At 36.1% G+C, this 22,043-nt stretch overlaps 1 long non-coding RNA gene across 1 annotated transcript in view; it reads right to left on the bottom strand.

Moving 5' to 3' along the window:
- The window catches only part of LOC140649118 (uncharacterized), a 63,169-nt gene extending 52,287 nt beyond the window's left edge, over positions 1–10,882 (bottom strand). Inside the window, exon 1 of the long non-coding RNA XR_012041475.1 lies at positions 10,822–10,882. This is a non-coding gene — a long non-coding RNA (uncharacterized lncRNA). The remainder of the gene's footprint in view (positions 1–10,821) is intronic.
- Positions 10,883–22,043: the final 11,161 nt, after the last annotated feature.

The following is a 22,043-nucleotide window of genomic DNA, read 5'->3' as shown; positions in this document are numbered from 1 at the left end:
AGATACTATTATAAAATAAATTAAAAAAAAAAAAAGCCATCTTCAAAGCTCTCTTGTTGACTTCCCCTCAAAGCTGATATCTATGAATATTGCATAGAATTTCACAAAAAACAATTGCACAATATAATCAATTTATTGCTATTCAAATGCATCCATTTTGTTTTACAAATTTTAGAAGCCTCATTAGAGATTTTAGGATCATTAGAAGTAAGGAAAACTCTTTCTTGATTCATTTCTGGCAAAATGCTCAGTGCTTCTTCCTACCCCTCTGCTATTCTGAGTCCCCAGATTAGAAACACATTATTCTGATAGCTTCAGTGTGATTCAATTCTTGTGAATAGGTCTGCATTTTTACATCTGAAGCAAAAGCAATCTTTCCTCAACTAACACTTTATGAAAATCAACTAATATAGAAGAAAAACTTATTTCTATACCTGGGGAATTTGAGGAACCCCAAGCATTGTCCCCATGCCTACACCCAAACAAGGGTCTTTTAGCCTTTTTAAAATAAAAAATAGTTTCATGCTTGGCTCATTACAGTGAAACCACTGCAGATTAAACCTCTCTATCAATTACAAGCAGCTGAACATCCTTTAGCATCAAACAGAATGACAAAAAGCTACACTATAATGAGTAATGGCTAAGGCCAATTGCTATTTAATTATGTAGATGACTTAACATCCTTTCATTGATGTTATCTGTATGTTTCAGGATGAAAGTTATCATGCATTGCTTTGCTACAGCTCTTACAGTATGTGATAGCAGAAGCAAAAAGGAAGTCTTTACCAAACAGAAATGGCTATAACTAGCAAAATATATCACCCCAGCAATACAAGTCACACTTCACTGTGCACCTACAACAGATAGAAACTTCAGCATATTGTGGAAAAAAGAAATTCATGCATGACAGCTTACAGTGGGGAGGAAGCTTGAAAGAGAGAGCGACAACTGCAGCAGTAAAAGCCTAAGTCATGAGCAGTTCCCATGAAGATGTCTGGTCCCTGAATTTTGTAAGTGGGAGATAACAAGGACAGTGAAGTTAGTCCTAACATGAGAGATATTTTAGATGGGAAGGACCTGTTAGGTCATCTGTCCATCCCCCTGCTTAGGCAGGATTATACTTTGCAGTATCTTCTCAAAAAGATTGCACAGAACAATTTCACATGAGCAGAGGAATGGAGTAAAGGACATAATAGATCTTTTCCATCTCTAACTTCTACAAGTCAAGAGGTCCAGTCTGTAGCTTGTCTGAGGTGGCTGTGGGCACAAATACTGCAAGTGTTGTAACAAAGGAAATTTGGAGGAAAATTCTACCCTCGGGTCAAATCATGCAAGTGTATGCAAAATGTGATGTATGATGTTAGTGAGCACAGAAATTACCCCATAAAGGACATTTTCAATTCAGTCATAATCAGTGACCCCATTTCTGTGGGCATGGTGCTGCATTTTTGACAACTTGTGTATGTGTGGCACATCATTTCAGACAGATAGATCTATACTTATTTAAAAGGGTATATGAACTAAATTCTTTCCATGAATATTATTGATGGAATCTTGCACTTATAATTATTTAAGCTTCCAGTTTGAGACTGTAAAAACAGATATTATTATAGAAAATGTCCATTTGTATATTTACAGTATGGAGATGACAAGGTTTGTTTAGCAACTATTATTTTTCTTGAATTTAATAGAAATAGCAGCACCTGAGAGTATATAAGAGGTCAATGCTAGAAGAAGGAGTGTAAGACATGTTTTTTTATACGCATCCCAAGTGAAAATTTCAGAATATGAAGAAAGTAGTAAATAACAGTTCCTTGCAATCCTTATGAGAAACATAAAGGACGAGGTAATACTCTTGAAAATGCAATTAAAAGACAACAATTAAAAGCCTTCTTCCAGGAAATCCTTACATGTATTTAAAGCTAAGAATGAAGGGAATCCCACTGATTAAACCTAACCATAAATATATTCATTTGCAGAATTTGAACATAAAATATTAAGCAATTAGAGAAAAAAAACCCCAAAAAACAGACAAGCTGTTGGCTGGACAGATCTTAAAATGAATCAGTTTGCCAAGACAAGGTTTTGCAGACATGAGAAATTTAAATCTGTCTCCATTTTGCATTCTCCCGCAACATTAGGGAATTTTTGTAGTCACTATGATATAATTGGACATAAAGGAGGACTAGCAGAGTTTCAAAATAACATGAAGGTACATGCATATTTTCCTATACAGAAATCAGTACTAGCGAAAGGCTGAATCTGAATTGAAAATAGAAAAAGTTGGAACATCAAATACAGTGTTTTCTATTTAGCTGCCGATAGTATGAAGAAAAATAGTTGGCAAATTACGACCTCTTAATATTAATCTCTGTAGATAAAATATTGTGATTAAGAATGGTATTCAAATGTGTAGATTATTGGTAGATTAAATTCACAAAATCAGAAATTGTAACTTGTCATAATGGCTTACATATCCAGCATATGAGCTTATGAAAACATGTATATGGTCTAAATATGGACATATGCATGTCTTTGGAGCTCTTAAAGTTCCCCTGATTTCTCTCTTATTCTGTTGTCATTTAAATCTTTGTTAAACTTATATGTTGTAGATTAGAGTACTTTATAGTTGCTAGATTCAGCAGATTTTCTTTTTCAATAACACTTTTTGATTTTGTACCTAATCCTTTGGTAGCCTTTGAGTCTTGATTACAAATGCACAATCAATGTTGTTGGAGTAGCTCAGCACTGATCTGTCTGAGGGAGCAGAATCCTTTCTTAATTAGCACTTACCAAAGAGCAGCCAAGATGCTCTCTTCTATTTTGATGGTGAGGAACTGATCTTGTTGAAACTGCATAGAGAGCTTTATTCCTTACAGAGATAAATCCTCTACAGAGAACCTTTCTCATATGTCCTCTAAAAACTTCACAGCTCTGTATCTTCAAGTGGAGAGCACAACTGACAAGGTGTGCTTTTCCAGGACAGATATTTATAGCAAAAATATTGAAGACTGATCAATTTAGTAATAATCAGGTAATGAGTCTAGAAAAAGAACCTAATTTTGAAAATCACCCAGCTAACACGAAGAAACCATGACAAGAAAAGAGGAAAATGCTTTCACCCTTTCTGGCTTTAAAAATCAGGATAACAGTTGGAAATGGATACGAGAACTAGTCATCTCAGCCTTGGGGCACAGACCTAGAAGGAAACTAAATCAGACTCTAAAGCATATCAAATTATATGTCTGATGAAATACCAATCAAGTGGAACCGCAAATAACTTTCCCCTATCAGCTAGCATAGATTAACAGGTACAGAAATCACTTTCCAAAACAGTAGGTGCGAGAGAAACTCATTTGTTACTTTGGTTCTCATGTAGGTCTTTCTGTTACTAATGGCCGAAGAGATGCTAGCTTTGATAACCGTTGCAGTTCCCTGAAGCCTGAAAGTCAGCTCAGCCTTTTACAGAGAGGGCTGAGCACACATTTCCACTACTAATTTTTGTTTGAGTCAGATCTGAATATCCACATGCACTGCAGGAAGAGTCAGTGTTTCTTTACGCAAGCACCTCTGGGGGAGGCAATGTAGTTCAGTGAATAGGAATCTATTTTCAGCCAGTGATTTTGTTTGTGACTTTAGGCAAGACAGTTTACATCTCTCTGCCTCTTTTTCTATCTCCTCTTTCCCACCTGGTCTGCTCTGTTTGTTTAAATTCTAAGCCCTTCCAAGCCAGGACTATGTCTCACCAGGTATTTGTATCATGCATAGCAAAATGCTTCATCCTTTCACTTGGGCTTACGGATGCTGTTGTAATATCAATAGTATTTATTTATTTATATTATTGTCATAGAAAGAGAAGTGAGGACTCTACTATGCCAAGCATTGTGCCTACACAGAAGAAAAAGAAAGTCTGTGCCTGCTAACTTTACTCTTCAAAGATCTGTGATACCTAATAAATTAGTTTCATAGTACGTGGTTTGGGGATTTTTTTTTGTGTGACATCAAATGCTCTACTCTTTGAGAATGTGTGTGAATGTGAACACAAACATGTTTAATAGTTTGATATCAAAAATGTGGTTTCTTTCTATTATCCCAAAGTCATGCAAAATTTTCTGCTCTTTCAGATACTCTTGTTTGTAAGCAGCAGTAGCCACAAAATGAGAGGTAAAAGATTTTCTTAAGGGGCGTATAGTTGTTCACAGAGATTTAACTCCGGTAATTTCACAAAGCATTTTACAAAGGTCAGAATCACACAAACTTCAGTAGCAGGGTCTAAGGTCTATGAAGCAGAGGGTAGAAGCGGAATAGAGTGGGGATATTTTTTACTTTCTTCTGAAAGGGTTTTCATAACTTCATCATCACAAGTATGTAGTAAGAAAGGAAATACATGTAAGTTCTTAAGACATATGCCAAATACTTTATATTTCTTACCCTTCTGAAATAACATGTGGCTTTTCAGACCAAATGCTTTGACCAATTTCAGCCTTTAGCCAACCCTGAGTTTATAGCTGGGACCCCTCCTTTTGCTCATGCAAAATTTTCAGCAATGCCCTTTCAGCAAAAGCAAATGAGCTCCTCTAAATTCAAATATCACTGTAGTAACAGAGGCATCCATTTAGCCATAAAAATCCATTCTGAAAATGCAAAGTTCCTTTTTTTTTTTTTTATATTGTTGAATCTAAAGCAAACTCACCAGTATTGCTGCATGTCAACAGAAATCTAAAGAAAGCAGCAATATTTTTCCCAATGAAATCCTGCCATAAGCACCATTTCATTTTAAAACGGGATCTTGTGGTATAAAAAGAAGAGCAAAAAGTCCTGATGGATTCATGGTATTGTTTGTTCTTCCTATACTATCATATTTGCTCTCTAAGATACACAAGCTACAGGCTCCCTCAACTTGAGGGGGCAGCAGAAGGAGGGAGGGCAGCACACCATTTGGCCCATTGTGCTTAATAATGCGCTTCTGATCCACCAAGCAGAAAAAAGAAAAGTAAGTGGGTGAGGATGTTGAAAAATTAGGATTCATTTGTACCTTTTGAGATACTTGATGTCACAGCACTGTGTCTCATTCAGCAGTATAATAACGTACTGGCAGGCTAAGCCAGGCGTGCTTGGTTTCTCCGAAGCAGGTGAGGTAAGGATTTCCATGCTCTTCTCTGCACTTGTACTTCGTGCAGTGTAAGCAAAGCCCTGATCCACTAGAGGCATGCCTTGCCTGTGCAGACCACTATAATATATCATTTTCAGTTCATTCTTTTTAATTACTTTTTTTTTCTCCAGAAGATTTCTACAACTACAGGCAATCTTAATCCTAATAAAGTGAACATTTAATAAATATTACTCGTGCAATTCTTAAAGGCCCTGTTGAATTCTAATATATAATGGCTTTATTTTAAGCTTTGGGATGTAGATGATAAAGCGAACAGAGGTGATTCAGAGTAAGGGCAACACACTGGCACCTTTCTTACTCTAGAAAGACACTCTTCTACAGTGCTTAAAATGTAGGGAAAAGTCTAGTGATTGATTAGCTAGTTAAGTGATAAGGAGGTATATCAGGCAGGGATGCAGAAAAAGTACAGATGATAAGGACAATCAAGTATCCTTGATCTGAAAAAAATTACAGTGCTTTCTAATCATTTAAATTATATTTTTAAGTGAGAAAAATCTACTGCACTGAGTCTCTAATTTTCTACACAATTTCTTTTTTCTTTTTTTTTTTTTTTATTAAAGACAAAAGCTATGGGAATTGTGTCCATTTTTTCCAGTGGTGTAATCTTTCCTTGAAAAGGAAATTAATGGATCATCAGACTTTCATTTGTCCATATAACTTTTATATTCTTTGATCTCTTACTGGCATATTGTAATATTGATAATTATCTACTTCTCCTGTTTTTTATAATACCATGTGGCATTCTATTATGTTTTACATTATTAACAATATTATACATATAATACAATTCTGCCAAATCAGGTTGTGGAAGTTGTACAGTATCAGGTAGGCTATTAGGCTTCAAATTAATGATCTCTATAGGTCACAGGCACACTAAGGATACTCATAAAATATTTTTATTGTGATTTTCAGGACCTTGTACAATTATATTAATATTTCAGATATTTTAGCATTTTATGTTCAATGAGGAGGGATCTTCATAATCAGATGACAACTCTGCATTTTCTCATTATTCAGCCTCCATTACCATAAAAACCTGTGATGTGCTGTGGTGATTCTGCTTTTACTTAAAGAGGACTTGCAACAAATTTCATTAATATGTCAGAAGCTTTATCACTAATCTGGTTAGAGCAGTTGCTGCCAATTCATGAGCTCCTGTTATTGGGATGTCCTCAGATCAAGTTTCAAAACCTTTTTCTTCCTTCACTTTTGTTATGGTAGGACCTGAAAGACTCACTAATCTTATCCTTTTTCTTGGTTCCTTTTTTTTTTTCAGTCAGTTGTTAACCTACAAGAAGTATTTCCTTCCTTACCCATGAAAGTTTGTGTAGTCTTTCGATAAAGGGCACTGTCATTAGGACCTTTTTTGTACACACTGCAATAGCTTCTACTGTTTTGTCTGGTAGGCAGCAGTAGTTTTCTGGATCACTATTTTGAAATACAGTATTTATTATTTATATACTATCTCCATTAAGAATAAATTTCCATTTTTACTCGAAATCTTAATTTTATAACAAAACTGTTTTAACTCTGCATCTTCATCACTTTCCTCTCTTTGTCTTTTTATCCTTCTCTGTAAGGAGAAACAGTCATTAATTGCTAGTGCTTTTCCTTTTTAGAAAATTTTGACTGCTGTTGGAAGGTTTCTCAAATGCTATATACAAACTATGCAGTTTCCAGAAGATAGCCAATAACCAAAGAGTGAACTACCTTAGAGGACAAAGTCCAGATCTAATATAATCTAATCACCTATCATGGTTATCCTATGAAGACAGATAAATGGCTTAGGTTATATTTTTCCCAGGTTTGTCAATATGTTAATACAATTGCAGATAACAGTGAAAGTGATAGGAAGTTAGGGGCAGAAATAAGAGAGTCTTTTGAGACTAAGTTTCTTGGAAATAAAAATAAAGCTCAAGTAGTCATTGTTTTTTTCTCATACAGATGTGCACCAGGACAGGAGTCATACATACTGTTCCACAGCACGACTATCCTCTCTGCAAGTCTTAGATCTGCTACAACCCTCCTCCAGTTATTGTCTTACTCATAAATCCAGTTAGTGCTACTGGTATCCATTTGGCTTTCGTCTAATCAGATGTCTCTGAGACAGAACTGCTGCTAACCAGACCAGATCTGGGATAGCATCTCTGCTTTTGTTGGCCTGCTGGATGCTAAGGTCAATCCTGCTTTGCTTTACTTTACTTCTCAAGGAGCAAATCCAGTTAGGTTTTGCTGTGAAGTCTCCTCTGAAGCAATGACATTAGTTCCAGTCCCCATGATTCTACAGCCATAGATCAAAGACTTACCAAAAGGGAAGCTAGAGCAAATTAATGCTCCTTATAACAAAATTTCTAGTAATCCAAAAGGAGTTGTCCTCCTCTTGTGCTGACCTTTAGCTTTGGTCAGGCAGTGAAGCCAACCATTTGGGAACAAAGGCAAGTCTTCACTCTAACTGCACTTCTGTACATTTTGAGTACACAAATAACAATTATCAGTTGCACAGTCGAAAAAGAAACAAAACTCAGTTAATGCAACAAAAGAGATTTGAGTGAAGCAACGATGGGTAATCAGTATTAAGCAATGTGACTGATTTAAATTTTTTTAGTTGGCTTTTCCCTTTCCTCCCTTCTGGTGGTCAAAGAGTTCCAACCTAGCAGGGGGTCCAGGTGTGCAGATACGTACTTCACCAAATACTGTTAAACCTGTTGTTTCAGATGATTAAAATACTTTTTTTATATTAAAAAAGTGGCATTCAGTTGATAACAGCTAGGAACTGGAGAGGGATTTAAGAAAGTAGCAAAAGTTGAGAGAGGAAGCAAGGAACTAATGAGAAGATCAGAAGGCTGAAATTTGTGCCTTGCTTTTAAGCATAATTTTACCCATTACCTGATTCAGCACAGAATTAAACTCTGTGGGATTTAAACAAGTTAGGCAAATATTTATGTGCCTTGCTGAAAAAGGACAGTTTGCTGAATGATGTTTTATTGAATCAATGTTCTGCTACCTCCAATGAAAGTCTAACCACAGTCAACTATAAATGACAATCCTGTGCTTTGATTATTTATTTATTTATTTCCAAAGGTCATGCATTTGTATCTTGAACATCTCTCGTCTCCCATTTATTATACTATTTCAGGGTTGGTTAATCTTTACAATATTGAATTATGTAAGTTTCCAAAGCACAATTTCCCTGTTTCCTTTTTTTTAGTAGAAAATTACTACATGTTTAAAAGGTTATGAAAATTAATTATATCCATATTTACTCACATCTGTGGCATTAGAAACTGCTCAAAAAAAAAAAGAAAGATATCCAGATGTCTTCTATTTGTGTTGTAGAAACTTAACATTCAGTTTTAGGGATTTAAAATCTGACTTTTTCCCCTTGTAGTTAAAAAAAAGACATACAGACAGATGCAGATAAAGATATCTTTGAATTACGTCTGTAGGCCACAATGATGTAATCAAGTTCAAAATGCAAAAATAAAATTTCCCATTACTTTACTATAGTAGTGCCTAGAAACCATAAATGAGACTGAGACCTCCTAGTTCCTAAAGAAGTATCATAAAACGTAGTTAAAGCTACTGTATTCTCTGGTGAGGTTCTTTCTTAAGCACATATATTTGGCTTTGTCATATCTTGGTTTCAAGATGAAAGCTTGAGCAACAAAATGCTTGCCCAAGGTCAAATCAGTGTTAGTTATGGTAAGTGCCAGCAAGGTATACCTATCATGCTTTTGTACAAACAGCTTCACTATACATACTTTCTTGCATTGCCACACTGCCTGAAGGCAGCACAGCCAAATCCAAATTATTTTTTCCTACATTTTGTAAAACCCCTTGTGATCAATCAGGATTAAAAACTTTATGCAATTGTAATTTATTTCTTATTTCATTTTTTCCAATAGGAAAGATTGGTTTCTAGTCATGACTTAAGTCAAAGGTGAGAACAGAATGTAGGATTTATTACCTCACCATTTGTGAAACAAACTTGAATGCATACAGAAATCTAAACACTACATTTTCCTACAAAATAAGCCACCGATTTTCACTACCTTCAAAGGAACTAACCTTCAAAAGAAACTTTTTTTTAAATCTAGAAATCGATTTCCTTAAAGTTTTTTTATTTCATTCTCACTGGAATAAGTTAAGATTTAATACCAAATAACACCATTAAACCTCATCTTTTCCTTCCCTCCTGAATTTTAGGTCTTTTCCATAATCAGACAATCTGTTTGTTCTAATGGACTACAGCATGTGCTCTATTTTTGTAAGGTATGTTATAATCTTTTGTCACTGAGCAATAAAGTATTTTACTTTATTTACCCTTAACAATAAACATGATTTTTCTGGTTTGTCTTCATATTCACATGGAGATTGATACAGGTTTTGCTAATTTATTGTGCATAGTATTAAGGAACATAAAATTTGCAATTTAATATAAGTATTTGGTATAGGTGCCATTACGTTAGAAGAGAGTTGTAAATGTCTCCAGCATTTGTTAAGTTTTATGACTAATCCTCATTCTAAGTGGTCCCATTAGACAGAGGTGGTGGTTTTCTTCCATACATATCCTCTTTTTAGGCCTAAACACCCCCTTTCTGATGAGAGCCATCTAAGAAGAATAAAATTTGCAGGAATGCTTCATTGCCTTGGTCAATGCTCACTTTGCAGTCATTGCAATCTACTGTAGGAAAACTCAAACTAGCCCTGTAAATAAATAGCTCATGCCCTGGTAACTGCATAGCCAAAGTGCCATGGCCTCAGTGCCAGGTTGCATCTCCTATCTGCCTGGCCTAGACAACCTACAGTGGACCTGCTGCAGCTGGTTCCTAAGACAGCCCTTGGAAGAAGACAGCACAGCTATATAACCTCTACAAAAAATCACATCTTAAGCCTATGTGTCCGTGGAAGTCAGAGGCATGACACACTGAAACCAGTCTTACTCTAGGACAGTAGTATCCCAAGTTTTACATCAGATGGGCAATGTAGTAGCTTGAGAGCCATATGCCTAGATATTCCCCTTATGATCTCACCAAAATGCAGGAACTCCCAACCTCTTGGTTAGTATTTGTCTAGTCCCATAATCATATATTCAGAGAAGACTCTGTAATCCAGGTGCTCAGGGTTCCTGGCGGGGCTGGTTGGACTCTCCAGTGTTGCACCTTCACTATTTCTATTATTCTGTTTGCTGAAATGAAGCTAAGCATGCCAAGGTCACCCAAGTAGGACTTTGGAGAATAGGTGCATAATCTGTGCCAGTGCCAAGTTCACAGCTAATGTCACTTGCATATGCCACCACTTGGCTTCCAAGGGAAAGGCTGCATGTGCCACAGCTACACATACACTGCCTTCTCTCACCTTGGTCCATGAAATATCTGTTTTGTCTTTTGTTTGACAAAATGACTTGGGCTTAAGTGGTCTCATGTTCCAGGCATGCCTGGGAACAAGGGTCTGCATTTCCACACTTTGAAAATGCCATCTGCTGAAATGACAGTTTCTATGATCCCTGTTTAAATTATCAGATTGGGACTTGCAGATCAGTGACAGTCTTTCTACTCATTGGAAAAAGGCTTTAGATGATATTGTGTTCAGCAAGATTATAGCCACTATTTAGCGCAGCTTACAATTTTAAATAGACAGAAACTCACCTAGAGGCAACATCATTGCTGTCACTCTCATCAGATGTTAAGTCAGGTATCCAGAATCACAGTTTCAAGGTAAATTGGCACCAGTAGTTCACAGTTCATCATAGAACAAATTCTGTGGTTTCACCTAAGAAAGGAAAAGAAATGCATCCATGAGAAATAGATCAGGGAACCCTAAACTGACACTGTATTTAATTTTACTTCACTTACATTGTCATAAAATTTCCTCACTTCTAAGTGCTACATATCTTTAACTCTCACTAATTTTAATGGAAAGAACAAGACACTGACCTCCATATAAGAACATGAAAGTCTGATCAAATTGAATCTCCATCCTTGGCGATACTCAAAAGCTGTCTAGACATGGTCTTGGGCAACCTGCTGTAGGTGGCTATGCTTGAGCAGAGGGGTTGGACAAGATGACCTCCAAAGTCCCTTCTAATCTCAACTATTCTGTGATTCTGTGAAGTCCAGGGGTAATGCTAGATTTCAGAACCAAAACTTAATTTACTAGATTTAATGAAGATTCTCTAAAATATAATGTTAGAAGACTTAAGTTATATACCTATCCTGTTAGTGAAGTGACTGATATTGTTCACAGGAATATCTTTTTCCTTATTACATTACAGTTTCTAAAGATTGACCATACATGTCACTGTTTCACTACAGAATTCTGAGAGTCATATTCTTGTTTTCATCTCAACTTTACTTATTCTTGGAAAACAGAATTTAGCATTGGCAGAGGAAAAACAATGACGTATAAGCATTTTCTGTTGAAGTGTGTGTTCTGTAGGATAACCACGGAGGGAATTTAATCTCTTGAAGTTTAACTTTGTAAAGCCTATCGCGAGTACAACATGGATAAGAGACTTGTCATTTTATTAATGAAGAGTGACCAGTTGTCACCCCCACAGGGGACAAAAAAGATTGTGACACATTAGCAATGAAGGACCATGAGACAAACCAAATGTAAATACCGATGGTTTAAAGACATAATTAAAGCTCTTGAGACTGCAATTATGACAAGGCAGCATGACAAGGCACATGTATGTCGACAGAATATATTTATATTGACAGAATCTGTCCGAGAAATCCTTTTTGTACAATATATCTGTCTGTCACATCTTTGGATTGCACATGCATTTATTGACTTTGTGTTAGCGTAGATCTTGAAATTTGTCCCTTTGCCTTATTACTCAATGACACTTGGTTAAATATATCATGTTTTCAAACAACAGGCTTCATGAAGCTATTTTTCCAAAAGTTTGAATTCAGTGTGTACATTACTAAGTGATATTTCCATTACATTACATACATTATACACATTATGTTACTGTCACTGACACATCCCTAGTTAATATGAGTGAATATGTATGCACAGTATGAATATTCAGACACTATATGTCCTAAGAATACAGGGGACTGTCAAAATCAGATCTGATCTTTGGACATGTGATTAATTTTCTAAGGAAATTACACATACACAAGTTAAAATTAAATTGAAAGTCATTCTAGCTTAGAAACTTAGCACCTGCACCTTTCCTCTCCTTGCCAGGACAGACGTGACGTCTTTCTCTGGTTCAAACCTCCAGACCCATCCAAGTAAAGAGGGACTCTGGCCACAGTAGAAGCAGAGTAGTGTGGTACAAAGGAAGGGAATCCATCTCTCTACTACCACGTCAGAGGCAGTGGCATCTGGCTGCTGTTTGAGGATATCTGAGACAGACAGAAAGAACCTGAAAAACAAAACTATTCTCACCAAGTCCTTCTCTTTTGCTTTTGGTAGCCAAATAGATTCTGATTATATTTTCTTAGGGGGAAAAAAAAAAAGCATGTCAATGCATACTGACACATGGAAAGAACTATATCGACAAAATTAATTTGTATATACATAAAAAGAAAGATAATATTCAGCATTTGTATGCAGAGATTTATTCATTTACATTTTTCATATTGAAGAAATAAGGATGAAATATTGCCAAAGTGGGATACTCAGTAAATAAATGCTTCAAACTGGTCAATAGCATTCTTTAGGTAATAAACACAGAAATGGATTAGAAATAGTTTCAACAATTTCTTTAGCTGGAATCCAGTACTCTTTTTTGATTAATTTTATTACTTTTAACATTTGATTTCATTATACCAGCAAGAAACACACACCCTGTTTTATCCACCAGAACAAAAGAAGAAAAACCCTACCTTCCATTAAGACTCTGGCATTCCAATCCTTTAAAAAAAAATCTAATTATATCTATAACTGACTTTATACTGAGTTTCACTCAACTTTATAACTCAGTTGCCAGGAAGAACAGACAAAGCATGTCTCCTCAAAAATATGCTTAAGCATTTCCTTCTATACAACTCATAGTCTCCAGAAATCATATGACTGAATTAAGAAGAAAATCATCTTTCATTTAGTGAGTAATGCATTTTGAACACTTGTGGCTTGATAAGAGAGAGCTAAAAATGTGACTTACTGTTTCAGAAGAAAACAGCAGACAGAAGGTCCAAACATAAGTTATTTTTTCTTTGTTTTAAAGAAAACTTCCTTGTTTCAGGTGGCCTGGCTTATTGATTTTGAAAGGTCACTGGTAGAATCAGAGAGATTTTATGATAAATGTGAAGGTCTGCTACAAATGACTGATCTCCTACCACTCATGATTGCATTAGCTCCTGGTTTACTGACATTTGGGTGGCCATTTTGGGAAGAATCTTCTACTGTTTCTCATTGAATTATGGTTGTAGAAATCCTCTGTCTAACATCACTGTTGACTCTACTCTCACAAGTTGCTGAGAAAGGGTTAATGCAGGGATTTTTTTTTTTTAAGACAGAAGTTGCAGATTTAATCCTGCTCATAACTGTGCAAGTAATCATCCCTTCTGAGAGTGAGGTGAACTTGGAGGAGGGGAGAGTATCTCTTGGCTCTTGAAAATTCATAGCCAAAATCACAATTCCTAACAATATTTCTCTTCTAAATATATAACCATAGAGAAGGAAAAGGGGAATATGAGAAGAACAAGAAAGAGAACCCTGGCAAATGCATGAATACACAAGTGCAAGGAAACACTGGGAAATTGCGTTAGATGTAGACAGGGGAACGGAAGGGAGGTCCAAGCAGCAATGTGAACCTGGAGGACAGAAGGTAGAGGGAAAACTAAGGCACGCTACCCAGCTGCTTTGTATTGCTCTGCCAATGCAAAGCATCTGTAAATGCAGCTTAACTGGCTAATTCACTCTGGCTCCCTCACAGTGCTCCAGATTGACATAAGGCTGCTAAGGTACGTGTTCAAATGTGTCCACAAATAATTAAATGATTAACACAAAGGGAACCTAAGTTTGGTCTTTCTTTTTCAACTCATTGGGAGATTGCACAGGGCAGAATTTTCTTAAAGTTTCCTGTGGAGACCTCATCCATAGGAAAAAAAAGTACTAAAAAATAAAACAAAAACCTGAACTCTGTCCTGTGGTGATACAAATAGAGAACAACCAGTATTTAAAAAAATAATTACATTGTGATGACAAGCATATTCTGTGAAGCCCAGAAGTGCAAGTGAGGGGATGGATTACTGGTTTCCTAGAACACAGCACTGGAGAGAAAAAGAAAAAAAAATATTTGAATTTATCTCCTTTTATTCAGCTGTCAACTCCAGAAACATCTGAGAGGCATGGTTCTTACTAAATACTACATCTTTGCTTAAAGTTTATATACTGTTGGAAAAAGTCTCTTTCCTCATTGAAACATAGATAGTAATTTCCTCATTGAAAAGTTCTCTGAGGTACAGTTTGTACCCACTACTACAATTTAATAATTCTGGAGACACTACATAAAACCTCCTCCAGTGCTCCTCCTCCTCGTCTTTGAAGTTCTAGGAAAAAAAACCCAGTACAGTCTTATTCATCACTCAGATTTGAAGAACTAGCTTTGCTAAATGCAATAGTCAGATCTGTTGTAGCAAAGATGGCTTTCCAAAGTCGCTTTTCCAAGGAGACCTATGCAATTTTAAATCTCTCTTTACTGTTACCGTTTGCTACAGCAGTCCCCCATTACCAGATTGGGCAAGTCTAAGTCACACATGAAAGCTTTTAAGAATGAACTGCAGTGAACCTGAATGGGCCTTTGCTAAGGTGCACACTTGTTTGCCACATTGTTTTGCCTTACCCTCCTCTGCTGAGCTAGTGGTCCGTGAGTCCAGAGACCTTCTCCTTCATGCAAACAACAGGAAAATCACAGCTCGGGATTGGGGGGGAGATACAAGTCTATAAAAAAGCATGGCTTGCAAATTAAAGATGCCCTAATCCCTGTCTTCAGGCATGGAAGTCAGCAGAAAGCATTGCCTGGCAGCAAGGCATGATGCCCAGGCATTATCCTTGCTCAAAGAAACAGAGGCTCCTACACCTTTCCAGTGGCAGTTCTCCATTTCCAGCTCTCCATCCACAGCAGAGTTATCAAGAGCAGAGAGACTCTGCCTGCTGAAATGATAGTAATCACTAACTCAACTCGCTACCATTAAACATCTCACTGGCAATCAGATACAGTGAGCTGAAGCCTTCAAAGAGAAATACTAAAATGTTATTCTAGATTCATTGATTCCTCTTCATTCAGGAGCATAGGCCTAAACCCAGATAAATACTTGAGGTTAAAATAAAAACTTCAGCTATCGTGTTGTACCTTTAACTATGTTGGTACTGGGACTTGACTATAATTTCTTTTGTGAATTTGCCAATTCTTCTCCATTTTGTTTGTTTTGCTGTAGGTTTCAAATAGAATATTATCTGATATTATCAACTGCAGAAACTTGCAGCTTTTCAGGGCATTGTACTGTAGGGAATCAGGAAGAGAAGATTTAAGGAAGAACTTACAAAAAAACTTCTCCTGTATCAATGAATTCATTTCCAATATAGACATGATTTTCCTTAAACAATTTATGTCCACAATTTGTAGTTCTCTGGGAGATCTGACATAAGTAAAATCCTACATAGACAACACATTCCAAACAATCTATTCTTCAATTCCTTTTAAAGATTTTATCTAATCATAAAATAGTTTTATTTTAAAAATACAAACATATTTTTTCCAAAAAGTATTATTTTTTCAGAAATATTTTACTTCTTGACAAAAGAAAGAATTCTGATTTTTTTTTATAAATGAAGAAGGCTTAAAAATCTTTGTTTATTTTTAGTGCCATTTCTTATCAGAGATAAATCCTCATGGATGGTTCTCAAGTCTTCTTGCTATCTAAAAGCTCTAAGTGATCCATTGGAATGGTTGATATCCACCTATTTCGGCTGAAATTCAGATCTGAAATTCCAGTTTAAGTTAGAAGCCGCTCTTTACTTCCACTCACAATTATGCACTGTATCTGGTTAAAGTCTAAAAATGCAGAAATAAAACTTAATAGTTTGCATTTGGTATTCTACATTGATGTATTTTCTCCTCCCTAATTTCTACTGTAAAGGTTTTTATAATATTAAAAGCCACCAATATTTTTGCAAACTTGGACAGATATCTGAAAATCTAGGACTATTTTTTCTGCCTCATGCCTCTTCACCATGGTTCTATTATTGGTGTTATAATTGTTTATTTGTATAGAAAGAGATTTTTGAAGTATTGGTCAGTATATTATGTCAATATACTATGAACCAAAACACTTGCATAAAACAAATATGTGCAATACATCTCTGTTTTGAAAAGTATCTTTGGAAATGATTGGAAGTAGCATCAGATGTTTTCAGAGCTCTCTCACAACATCTGTCCCTGGAAACATTTACACTACAGTCTGGAAAATACAAAGCACAGATTGGGTCAACAGCAGACAATCTGGATGAACAACATGTTTGTTTTTATTGTTTGACTGGTCTTTTGCAAAGGTGCTTGTGCATATCTTCATGCATTCAAATAAACTGAAAATATAGCAAGAGTATACATAGCTGGATCACTAGATCCAGTTCCAAGAAAAACATTTTAGAAGGTTCAACAGGCCTTCTAAGACAGGAACAAATTTCAGTGTTTACCAGTTGCCTCTATCCAGTGTGAAGAAGTGCTTCTCAGAGGTGCTAATGTTTTAACTACAAATACGCTATAAATCTAAACAATGCTTTCTTATGTCTGAAGTTGCTCTCAGTCCTTGCATGCATGAGCAAGATTTGAGGGGAATCTGAATACTGAATATCATGGATTTTATGCTGTTCTTTTAAAAGAATCTCATTAACTTTACAACCAATAAGGTATAAAAGGGGTTGATATGCTCAACATATTGTGGCCAAGATGAAAATTAGCATTTCAAATGGCTTGAGCTATTGTACTCTTAAGTATGCCTGTTTAACCCATCATTCAGGCAAGGGAAATAAAACAGATGAAGGGTTTGGCAATTTTTTCATCAGAGTCGATTCCAAAGATGGTGTCTGCTGTAACTAAGATCTGGATGTCCCTTTATCCAGTGTAGTAACCGTGCTTTGGGAAGCCACAATGCCATCCTCGGCTGTGGATATGAGATAAGGACGCTGACTAATAAGAACAGTTCTAGGACAAGCACAAATGAGATTACTTTAAGAAGACCCTAGGTGTGCCAAAACCTAGGCTGACTTTTTTGTCTTCAGCTGTCACAGCTGGGAAGGCTTAAGCATGTGTATCACATAGTTTTAAAAGGAGGTTGCAGAACAAGATTTTCAAGGACAAAGTGTCAGTGAAATGACACGAGGGTTGGACTTGCAGAAAGAGCCCAAAGAACTAAACCTATTAAAAAACTGGCACATTACAAATTTGCACTCTGTTCAGCAATTTGGCAGAATCCATTTATAACAGATTTCATGTTGGGGATTGAGTCCAAAAACGACTCCTCCCCTAATTATGAACTGAATCCCCCGTTTCACTTTTTTAATGCAAAAATAAATGTAATAAAACAACGTGAAATAAAATAAAAACTCTTTGTTTTGACTTGCAAAGAAAGACAAAGGAAAATGAAGGGCAGGGGTGTGAGTGTCCCCATCAGGATACGTTACCAACTGGAAAATTTGGAGAGAAGCAGGAACGTGGGATTTGAGGCACCAAGCTGGTGGAATCTGAGTATGTCATAAAGGTTAAGCGCAGTCTCCGAAGGGGAGCCAGGCATCCCATGCAAGAGTAGCCCCGCTGGTTGATGGCCAGCTAGCGTTGGCATTGGTGCTGTGGCAGATGCTCATTTAAACTTCCACCCTAAAACTTGCTGGAAGAAAAGTTACAGCAGTAGGTGGAAGAAGATGGAAAGAGAGAAATGGGAAAAAATAGTAGAAGGACTGGAGACTGAAATAAACTGGCTACCGTACAAATGCATTTGAATTGTCAATGTGTAGCTAATGGTTCTTGGTCCCAACTGTCCCTTTGGCTGCCATCATTTTTATCTTTGGGTCATTATAGCATAATACATCTGACAGTTACCAACTTTCCCTGTAGTCCTTTCATAGCAAATTGAATTACGGTTTTGCAACTATGGTCATACTTTAACTGAATTGTTATTCTATTACACTGGAAAGTGGAAAAAAGGTATTTGATAAGGTGCATTCCCTGTCACTTCATCCTGAAAATAGTTTACCTGGAAAAGGTCTATCCAAAGTTCAGTTATGAAACTGACTGACTTTCTATGTCAGAAGGTTCTTGATTGCCATGCCAAAAGTGAATTTGATTTTACATATACGTGTGTCATTATAGTTTGATGTGAGATTTGAAACTAAGTGCACTGACTTTGGAAGGTTCCTTAATACAGATAAATTGCAGCAGCAGCTTAGGCTGAGCTGCAAAAATGTGACCCAAATGATCAGCACAATTTTAAACAGAGTCTATGCAAAGTGGGAACTCTAGTTCAGGATTTTTCAGGCATTTTCCTTTGAAATTTCCTGCCTGAATTCTCCCACAAGAAATTATGTTTTAACTTACATGAGACTTTTTTCCCCAGAAGTATGTTCTTTATATTTATTTCATTTTGTCATTTATTTCATATTGAATGCCAGATGCGGAGCCTGAAATCTAGCAAGAAAAGGGAATATGAGGCACTGTAACTAGGAATCCTTGGGGTACCAACATAGCGTTCTCATATTGAAAGATATATTGGAATATATGTAATTATGCAGAATATACAAGCACACTACTATAATATAGTGATATTAGTTCTTAGATATTAGTTGTAAAACATTACATATAAATAAGTATGCATATTGATAAACATATATAATTAAAATAAATTTTCCCAAAAGAAATTTTCTGTACTTACTATTCAAACAGGACTCCATTGGTTGCATTTTCAAGAGGCATTTATTTGAGCTGGGCTTTTCTAAGATCTAATGTACAATATGGCAACACATTTTTTTTTTATTGAATTGGAAACTACTGCTACATGTGGTAGCCTATTACTAACCTCTCCAAATTTTTTGTTAGTTTGAACACAGTAGTGGCTTACAGAGTTCCTACCTTCCCGTTCATTTTCATGTGATACCAACAGAAATATCTGAGGCCTGAATTATAGGTTTGAACAACCACATCACATGTACAAGTTTTCTATTTATTCCAGACATTTCAGTGATCCGGTTAACTGTGTCCGGTTAACTTAAGCATTACACATATTTGTGCCAGGAAAACTAAATGGGAAGTGAAGGTCTAGAAAGAGATGTGGGAGAGCTGTAGGAAGAAGAGGACCAAGATCTGCTGCCATCAGCAGTGATTGCTGCTGAGGAAAAGGCAGATGGAGGCAGATGTTGGGCTTCTTGTCCAGCATCCACCTTGCAGTGAGGCTGCACGCAGAAAAACTGATACTTCTTAGCTGTTTTAGGAAGCCTGCAATGGTACATAGGTGAGTTAATCAAAATTATCTCCAGCCCCATTGGTGCAATGCTAGTTCCCTGGTATTGTGATGCCAATTAACTACGGTTGTTGTTCACTATTGATCATTTTAGTATGAAATTTCCAGCTACTTGGGAACGCATGCTGCTGGGTTTAGGTAAGGTGTTCACCATCATTCCCACCACTCTATGTGACCTTGGATTAACTAATCTGGTTAGTTTACAGGGTCAACCATTTTAGTGGTATGAAAGCTTCGTGATAGTTTCATAATGCAAATGAAAAAGCTGTTGATTTCTGAAGCCAAGAGCTAACAAGTGCTACTAGTGACTGAGTCAGGTTTGTTGTAACCTTTACTTTGAAGATACACTGGAGTTCTCAAAGGTTAATGAACCACTTGTGGTAGAGCTTTCCTTCAGAATTTAACTCTGTTTTATTCTTGATAGAACCATTAACTTCTACACTAACCTTTCTACTTGTTACTATTACACACATTCTGCCCACTAAAGCTTTCTATTGATTTTTGCCAGTGAGCTTTTATAAAATGTAGGTTCAAATACATGGGGTTTGTGGTTCTGTTAGCATTGGGTCATATACAGACAGACAACAATTAATTTGTAGGTTTTAATTTATTTTAGATATATTTTACAGTCACTTCGGCGATACCATTGTCCTTAGGTTTTGTTTCTTGAATCATTTGCTCTAATTATTCCAGATATCTTTTTAATTGCCATAGTTTCCAGTTAAGAAAGTAAAATTTACAAGATATGATGAATAGTGTTAGCAAAATACATTGAGATACTGGAAATTCTTCCCATCCTTCCAAATTTAGGATCTGGTCTAGGAAGAGTGGTGCCATTGGGGCAGAGGACCAACAGTTCTTGCCATCTGGAATTTAGCCATGTGTTAGAAAAGCCTATATTCTCCTTTTAACATTTTAATCTCCTACCTCTTCACTTTATTTATGAGGTTTTCATATCAAGATTACAAAGACACATAAATTTTTTCTTTGGTAACACAACCTGTGGTGAATGAATTAGAAACAACTTTAGGACCATTCCTAATTTTTAGGGTTTCTGAAATTATTATTATTATTTTATTGTAGTTTTCCCTTTTTATTTTCAAGATTTTTAAATATAATCTATATAGCTGGTCATCCTCCCCAGTTTCCTTCAGTCAATGGCTTATTTCTATTTCATCTCTACTTGAAACACTGAAGCACTACAGCCATAAATATTTGGTGAAAAAAGTGTTGGTTTTATCCAACATTTTGAGTCAAAGGTGACTTTTCTGGTATTGCTGTATTTCTGGTTGTATTTTCCAAATAGAAAAACATGCACTAATCAGTGCCAATTCATCATACAAGCAAACAGAAAAATTTCCTCTGCTAGAAAAATAAATCGGAGGATAAAATGTTTTTGGGATTTTTTGATGACTATTTTTTTAACCTCACTGTAGGCAGCTAGTGAAAGCAGACTGCAAGTAAAGTATATTAGACTGGTTGGAACCGTTGTGCTTTCAAAATTACTTGTAGTTGTTCTCCATGGGGATTTTACATCAAGGCAGCTATTTCAACACCATTGTTTTTACAATGAATGGCAATAAAAGCTTGGATATTTCCCTGTTTGATTAGAAAACACACATACCTAGTCCTGGGACCTGAGCATGTTATTACAATGAAGATGCTTGGAAATTACTTTCCATTTTAAAAGTTACTAATAAAAGAATTCTGTGCATTATGGGTCAAATTTCTATCTGTGTATTCAGGCTTGGCTCCCTTGATTTGATTGCTCTATACATTTCAGAAATCACTGTAGCCTTGAACAAGAATTATTTTCAATAAGACATTATTCATGTCTGCCCAAGAATTAGGCTTTGAGAGATTTGTACTAATATTTTCTATTATGTTGGTCAACAGGGTGGCATTCTGTAAGTTTCACTTTGATATTCAGATTCAAATATTCACAACAAAAATATGAATGTCTCATGATTGCAGCTGTGCAAATAGCAAGGGATTACACCAACTTTGAAGCTGGATTCTGTTCTTATTCTTTTCATTATTCATTTGCCTGTGAACAGTAATGGCAGAAATTTGAGGAACTTGCTTAAATTGATGGACAATAATGCATATTCACATCTGAACTATTTATTATGGTAAATAGCCTCTATGCAACAGTATATGTATAAAAATAGCCCCGGCCTAAGTCTCAGGACAGATGCCTGTGGCCAATATGCATTTAATAATTTGAAATGGGAAAATGGGTAGCGTTACATCAATGCACTTTTAGACTGCTTAATGCAGCCATAGCTAGATTCAGCACAGAAACAGTAACTATACAAGGATCTCACTGAATTCTTCAGAAGAAGTATTGCATGCATTATTCTGTGGTATCAATGTAGCAAGAGAAAATTAAATGT

The sequence above is a fragment of the Ciconia boyciana genome, chromosome 1, assembly GCF_034638445.1.
Source record: "Ciconia boyciana chromosome 1, ASM3463844v1, whole genome shotgun sequence".
In the NCBI taxonomy this organism is placed as follows: domain Eukaryota; kingdom Metazoa; phylum Chordata; class Aves; order Ciconiiformes; family Ciconiidae; genus Ciconia; species Ciconia boyciana.
Note: the sequence above shows the minus strand (reverse complement) of the source record. Positions and strands in the feature narration are given on the sequence as shown.